Source organism: Vicugna pacos, chromosome 30 (genome assembly GCF_048564905.1).
Source record: "Vicugna pacos chromosome 30, VicPac4, whole genome shotgun sequence".
NCBI classification, from domain to species: Eukaryota; Metazoa; Chordata; class Mammalia; order Artiodactyla; family Camelidae; genus Vicugna; species Vicugna pacos.
In genome coordinates this window covers 36,537,325-36,544,275 of record NC_133016.1, presented here as the reverse complement: position 1 = coordinate 36,544,275, position 6,951 = coordinate 36,537,325, and the positions used below count along the sequence as shown (strand labels likewise).

The 6,951-nt window shown below is 46.3% G+C and overlaps 1 long non-coding RNA gene across 1 annotated transcript; it reads right to left on the bottom strand.

Annotated features, from left to right (window-relative positions):
- Positions 1–798: 798 nt before the first annotated feature.
- On the bottom strand, positions 799–5,800 carry LOC140690519 (uncharacterized). Its single transcript, XR_012065830.1, has 3 exons — positions 5,617–5,800; positions 2,356–2,428; positions 799–982 (listed from the first exon to the last, which is right to left on the bottom strand). It is a non-coding gene; the product is annotated as an uncharacterized lncRNA (long non-coding RNA).
- Between the last annotated feature and the right edge of the window lie 1,151 nt (positions 5,801–6,951).

Sequence of the window (6,951 nt, the reverse complement as noted above, 5' to 3'; positions counted from 1 at the left end):
AAAGAGACAGGCAGTAAAGTGCACATTGGGGATTGTATCATTCCTAGGAATTTCAGCCCCCTTGAAACAAATGGATAGATGTCCCGTGAATGCGGGTGTTTCAGCAGAAATCAACCGACGGCTATGTATTGCGGGTGTGCCCATATTACAGGAACAATACTTTCCCTTAGTGGGTCTCTGTGTACTGTGAACTGTTAGAAAGTTTAAAGACGTGTGAAACATTCAACTGAAAATGGACACACTTCCCTCCGTTGCTACAGTGCATACAGATCTGAACAAAAGGAAAGAGGGAAGAACAAAGGCCCATGGGACGCTAGTGGGTAGAATCACATTTACCTTAGGAACCTCTCGTCGGATGCAGCCCCTCCCCCAACACTGACAAGATGCAGCAGCCATTGGGGATGGCAGTTAGCGGTTGGATTCCAGGTGGAATGTTGGTGTGTACCGCGAGGCTTGTTGTGGCTGGTGGATCCTAGGTAACCGGGCAGAGTTCTGTGGGTGGATCAGTGCGATGGAGGGGCTGCCGCCCTCTGTGGAGCTTGGCTTAGGTCTTTGGTCCGGGAAGCTGTGTCAGTTCGAGATACTGCTGCTGCCCAAAGACCTGAGTTCACGGGTCAGTTTCCAGAACCTGAAAGGGCAGACAGTGGAAGATCTGCCTGTCTTCAGCTTACTGGAGAGGCTCCGAGGTCCTCTCAGACTTGCCCAGTCCTGTTGAAGTCGACTTTATGGGAGACACGAAGAGAAGCTGGCCGAAAATATGGCTGCACGGATTGAGGAGAGATGCGAACACATTGATGAGAGATGTTCTGCTACAATAGAGAATACTGGCCTGGAGACAGCTGTAGAGGATAGCAGGCTCGAAAGGCATTCATGAGACATATTGAACCTCGCTGATACTAGCAGAAACATACGGAGGGCCACCGTGGACTGGAGGAAGTTCCTCAATTCTCTGCTCCAAGAACGGGTCCAAGATCTCTGACGTCTAAAGAGAAGAGATGGCAGAGATGATAAAAACGCTCATGTTCTTGAAAGAGGTCAGATAATCCACACGACCCAAGGGGCAATTCCAAGACATTCAGATCAAAGTGCACCAAGCCCAGGTAAGCCTTTTCCCAGGTTTGGGCCTAGCTATCAAGCACTTGCTCTTCCCTCCCCTCCACTCAGGCATCCATTTTGAGGGATCAGTACCTGAGCTGCAATGAAGCCAGTAAGAGAAGAGCAAGCCCCTCCTAGAATCAGAGTTCCTCTAGCTCCATCCTCTGTGAACAACAGGGAACCCCATAAAGGTCAAATACTCCCGTATGAAATAGATAGGAATTGAATACTTAGCTCCCACAAAGAAACGATGGCCTTCCGCTAGATTCAGCAAATGCTGGGTTTATGTCTTCTCTGGGGTGAAGGGAGTGTGGTAAGTGAGGGGAATCTTTGACTGAACTTGAATCTGTATTAGGCCTCCGTTTTTCAAGACAGTCTAGGTAAATATTAGAAGTCAGATAGTGAACGGAACTGTAAAAGTCGCCAATGACATGAAAGACACAGCTTATGTGGACCGTCTTTCAATTGAGTCAAGCCCCCGGGGGCAATCGATCATGGGGGTGCAGACTTGGTTGCATTCAAGTGCTTTACCCAACATGATCGGATGATTAAGCGTTCTCATCACTGATAGAAGAACACCTGGTTCTCAGTAGCCTAGCATAGCTGCAGCAGGCTTCTCATAGCTATAATGCCTCTAGGTTCTTTGGATTCAAAGCTAAATGTATATATTTAGTTCGTTTCCTCTTGTATTTTCCTTGAGAGGGATGTTACACCTTGAAATGCCAACATTGACCAGTAGGTGTCATCGGGAGTAAAGGGCACCACATGCACAAGTGAATCCAAGCTTGGGGGTTATTTCATGTTTCCATTAGTTATTTCATGGTTCCTGTTGGTTTCGGAGGCTTCAACAGTAAAGAGTTGACATGACCCCTTTAACAGTTCGGACTGCTAGTTTGCATTCTATCTGTCTATGTTTTCCTTAGAGCTGACAAAATGTTACCGAAATTGACAAGTCTGGCTTCTAGGTCGATTTAGTATGTTTCAGAAACTAACTTCATTTTCGTATAACTCCCAAAACATTTATATAAATTCTATTAAATTTTTAGAGACTGCAAATGAGATATCAACACAATGTCAAAACTGGAGTCTTCGGACAATCCCTCCCACCACGGCTGTATAGAAACAAAGAGATAAAAAAAAATCACATTTCTGTGAAATGTATCTGGAAAGTGTTGATTCATCGATGCCCAGTTGACAGAGAAGCAGTGCAACCTGCGCTCACTCGCTCCCATGAACACAGCAATGGAAACATCCACTCACCCAGCCCTTGGCACAGGACACTTGCCGAAGAGAGGCCTGTTACTTCCAAAGACAGGATGAGGCCTCAGAACACCTGGAAGCAGGAGAAGGAAAAGCAGGGAATGGATACCAGTGCATGGTCTGAGCCCTGTTGATGGAGCAGTAAAGGTGAAACTCTCTTTAACTTGGACGCACACTCTCAAGCGGACAGGAGACATGGGATTGAAGGTGATGCGCTGAGTGTTAGAAGAGTGCACAGCAGATGCTTGGCTGACAGAACGCAAAGAATCCAGTGCAAAATATCCCCACAGTTGATTCTGAGACCAAGCTCCGAGCTGCCAAATTTGAGGTAGCAGAGGCAGCGTTCAGGGAGGGATAGGGCTACGGATGATGGCACACGCTGAGTCTCAGGGATCTGGAGTGCGTTGTGGGATGTGGTGGGTCCTATCAAGAGAGCAAACCGACCTGTGACCCCAATGAGCAAGCAACCACCCTGGCGCACGCAGTTGAAATTATCGATCTGTCCCATGGCCACACCCAGTGCATCTGCAGGACCAGAGACCAATTTGGCATTTTGCCAATAGAGCATGTGTGGGGCTGAATCAGAGATATTGTGCATCGGGTCTGAGGGATCCAGGGGGCCTTGGGTTTGAATTCAGAATGAAAAGCCTTAGGATCTGCTACATTCAAAACCTGGGCTGTGATTATGGTTTGGTTTGAGGCACAGGATGTGCAACAGCTCTGTGGTTGCTTTCGTGCACCCGTACCAAAAGTATGAGAGGACAAGGAAGTGTGGTCCAAAACCACAGCGTGAGAACAGGAAGGATTTCCTTCAGTTTATCGCTCAAAAGCGGATGCTACATTTTGGATGGCACCGGCACGGTTCGGCAGCGAGGACACCAAGTTCGGGCTGCGGGATCATTCCAGCAGGCCCTGATGTGTGACATCCATAGATATGCTTCCACTGGTGTTTCTGAAGACAGAGAAGCTCTTGGAAGAACTGGTTTCAGTGGGACATTCCCGTGGCACTACAAAGCACAAGCGCACTCACACTCTGCTCTTCTGGAAACACTCCAAAATAACATAGAGTAGAATGCAGAGCTGAGAACCTTTAGAAGCTCCATTTCCACCAGAGGAAGTGTCCTGTGCTCTTTCAGATTTCTGAGATAAGCGTAATCAAAATGAGGTTATCCTAATCGAAATAGTATGGGGGGTTCATCACAACAAAGGCAACACCAGCAATTGGAGATAGACCAGACAACACACACAGGAACAGGACATGGCATCAATGTCTAGGAAAATTTGTCCTCACAGAAATCCCATGCAATTGTGTAGAGCCAAGAGTCTAAAGTTTTCACTTAACCAAGCCATAGAATTCTACATTAGATACCCGAAATTACCTGACCAGTAGAGATGAAGAAATACAGTAAAAGGAAAATGAAGTACCATTTTCAGTTCCAAAGAGATTGAAGGCCCTAAAGATAAGCTTTCAGACAACTAGACTGCAAAACGCTCTCCAGAGCAAGTATTGAAAATGGAGGTGAGGGAAACACTGAAGAACAACAGTGTCTCAGAATCACAAAAGGCAGAATACCAGAAAAGGGGAAGAGAAAGCCTAAAGACGAGCCAAATAATATCAGAAAACTCAGTGGATGAGAAAATATCAGGGCTAACATTCCGTCCTAAGCAGACTAGATATTGCAGAGGGATGCGTGAATGACTTTGAAGACAGGGGAACAGAAATCCCTCGGTCAGAAGCACACATAGGAAAGCAAGTGCAAACCAATGAAAACATCACTGTTGAATCCTGGTTTATGACAGGCATGAAAGACTAAAATTCGAAAGAGTCCCAGATGGAAAAGCAAGAGATAAAGAAACAAACAATGTATGAAAAGTTATGTGTAGAAAAATCAGACTGAAACTTGCTGAAAGCCAAGATAGAATCATCTAGGCGAATTCAGGAAGTACACAGCGTCCAAAAGAGGTGGAATCCCAATAGACTTAGCAGCAGCTGTATGATCCAAATCAACAAAGTTCATGAGCATCCCAGTGATTTAAAATGCGCCTGGAGGAAAGCAACATAGTCACAAGAGAACCTCCAGAGGGGTTTCAGCTGCTATCTCAGCAGCAATATTGCAGGACAGGGAGGAGTGCCAGGACATAGACCATAGCTTGAATGGCAAAATGCTGCCATCTAGGGTAGCCTATGCCACATGACCACCATTTCTAATAACAGCAGAGCTAGAGAATGCCACAGACCTGCAAATCTTAAAAGAATTCAGCAGTTCGAAACTTATCCTAAAAGAAAGGTTGAGAATTCTCCCCTGAAGGGATAAGCAGCAAGATGAAATGGAAAGAAGAAAACCCTTATTGGAAATGCAAGAAGAGCATGAGTGGAAAAGAAGAAACAAGAAGAAAGCAAGGAGGACATCAAAACCCTAAAGATGGGAGAGGGAAGCAGGAAATCATAGGGGATTGGAAGCACTATCTTAAGGGAGTCAGCTTATATGACTCTCTGTTGGAAGCAAACGGAGAGATGCATGGCCTGACGTGTTTGCAAAACAAACGAGAAGCAGACCAAGAAAGAATCAAAAAAACAAACAACACAAAAAGGGTAGGGTAACATGAATATTCAAAAGAAATTACTCAAGGTGATGTCAAGGATCATTCAGTACGCATCGACCCAGTATCGCGGCTTGAATGTACTCAGCACACCTGTATTCGGAAATCAGAGGCGTGCATTTATATTCGTAAATATTGATTCATATGAGCATATCGTGACCTAACCCAAATGCCGATTTGGAATCCAATGGATTCCTAGTCCGTGATATAGACTTGCAAGTCTTCCAACAGGATGAATGAATGCCATATTCTACACTACGTCGAGAAGAAATGGCACAAGCCTATAACAAGGAAAAGTAGCTCCGCAAAAGTGTACTAAGATCAAAAGAGACAGGCAGTAAAGTGCACATTGGGGATTGTATCATTCCTAGGAATTTCAGCCCCCTTGAAACAAATGGATAGATGTCCCGTGAATGCGGGTGTTTCAGCAGAAATCAACCGACGGCTATGTATTGCGGGTGTGCCCATATTACAGGAACAATACTTTCCCTTAGTGGGTCTCTGTGTACTGTGAACTGTTAGAAAGTTTAAAGACGTGTGAAACATTCAACTGAAAATGGACACACTTCCCTCCGTTGCTACAGTGCATACAGATCTGAACAAAAGGAAAGAGGGAAGAACAAAGGCCCATGGGACGCTAGTGGGTAGAATCACATTTACCTTAGGAACCTCTCGTCGGATGCAGCCCCTCCCCCAATACTGACAAGATGCAGCAGCCATTGGGGATGGCAGTTAGCGGTTGGATTCCAGGTGGAATGTTGGTGTGTACCGCGAGGCTTGTTGTGGCTGGTGGATCCTAGGTAACCGGGCAGAGTTCTGTGGGTGGATCAGTGCGATGGAGGGGCTGCCGCCCTCTGTGGAGCTTGGCTTAGGTCTTTGGTCCGGGAAGCTGTGTCAGTTCGAGATACTGCTGCTGCCCAAAGACCTGAGTTCACGGGTCAGTTTCCAGAACCTGAAAGGGCAGACAGTGGAAGATCTGCCTGTCTTCAGCTTACTGGAGAGGCTCCGAGGTCCTTTCAGACTTGCCCAGTCCTGTTGAAGTCGACTTTATGGGAGACACGAAGAGAAGCTGGCCGAAAATATGGCTGCACGGATTGAGGAGAGATGCGAACACATTGATGAGAGATGTTCTGCTACAATAGAGAATACTGGCCTGGAGACAGCTGTAGAGGATAGCAGGCTCGAAAGGCATTCATGAGACATATTGAACCTCGCTGATACTAGCAGAAACATACGGAGGGCCACCGTGGACTGGAGGAAGTTCCTCAATTCTCTGCTCCAAGAACGGGTCCAAGATCTCTGACGTCTAAAGAGAAGAGATGGCAGAGATGATAAAAACGCTCATGTTCTTGAAAGAGGTCAGATAATCCACACGACCCAAGGGGCAATTCCAAGCCATTCAGATCAAAGTGCACCAAGCCCAGGTAAGCCTTTTCCCAGGTTTGGGCCTAGCTATCAAGCACTTGCTCTTCCCTCCCCTCCACTCAGGCATCCATTTTGAGGGATCAGTACCTGAGCTGCAATGAAGCCAGTAAGAGAAGAGCAAGCCCCTCCTAGAATCAGAGTTCCTCTAGCTCCATCCTCTGTGAACAACAGGGAACCCCATAAAGGTCAAATACTCCCGTATGAAATAGATAGGAATTGAATACTTAGCTCCCACAAAGAAACGATGGCCTTCCGCTAGATTCAGCAAATGCTGGGTTCATGTCTTCTCTGGGCTGAAGGGAGTGTGGTAAGTGAGGGGAATCTTTGACTGAACTTGAATCTGTATTAGGCCTCCATTTTTCAAGACAGTCTAGGTAAATATTAGAAGTCAGATAGTGAACGGAACTGTAAAAGTCGCCAATGACATGAAAGACACAGCTTATGTGGACCGTCTTTCAATTGAGTCAAGCCCCCGGGGGCAATTGATCATGGGGGTGCAGACTTGGTTGCATTCAAGTGCTTTACCCAACATGATCGGATGATTAAGCGTTCTCATCACTGATAGAAGAA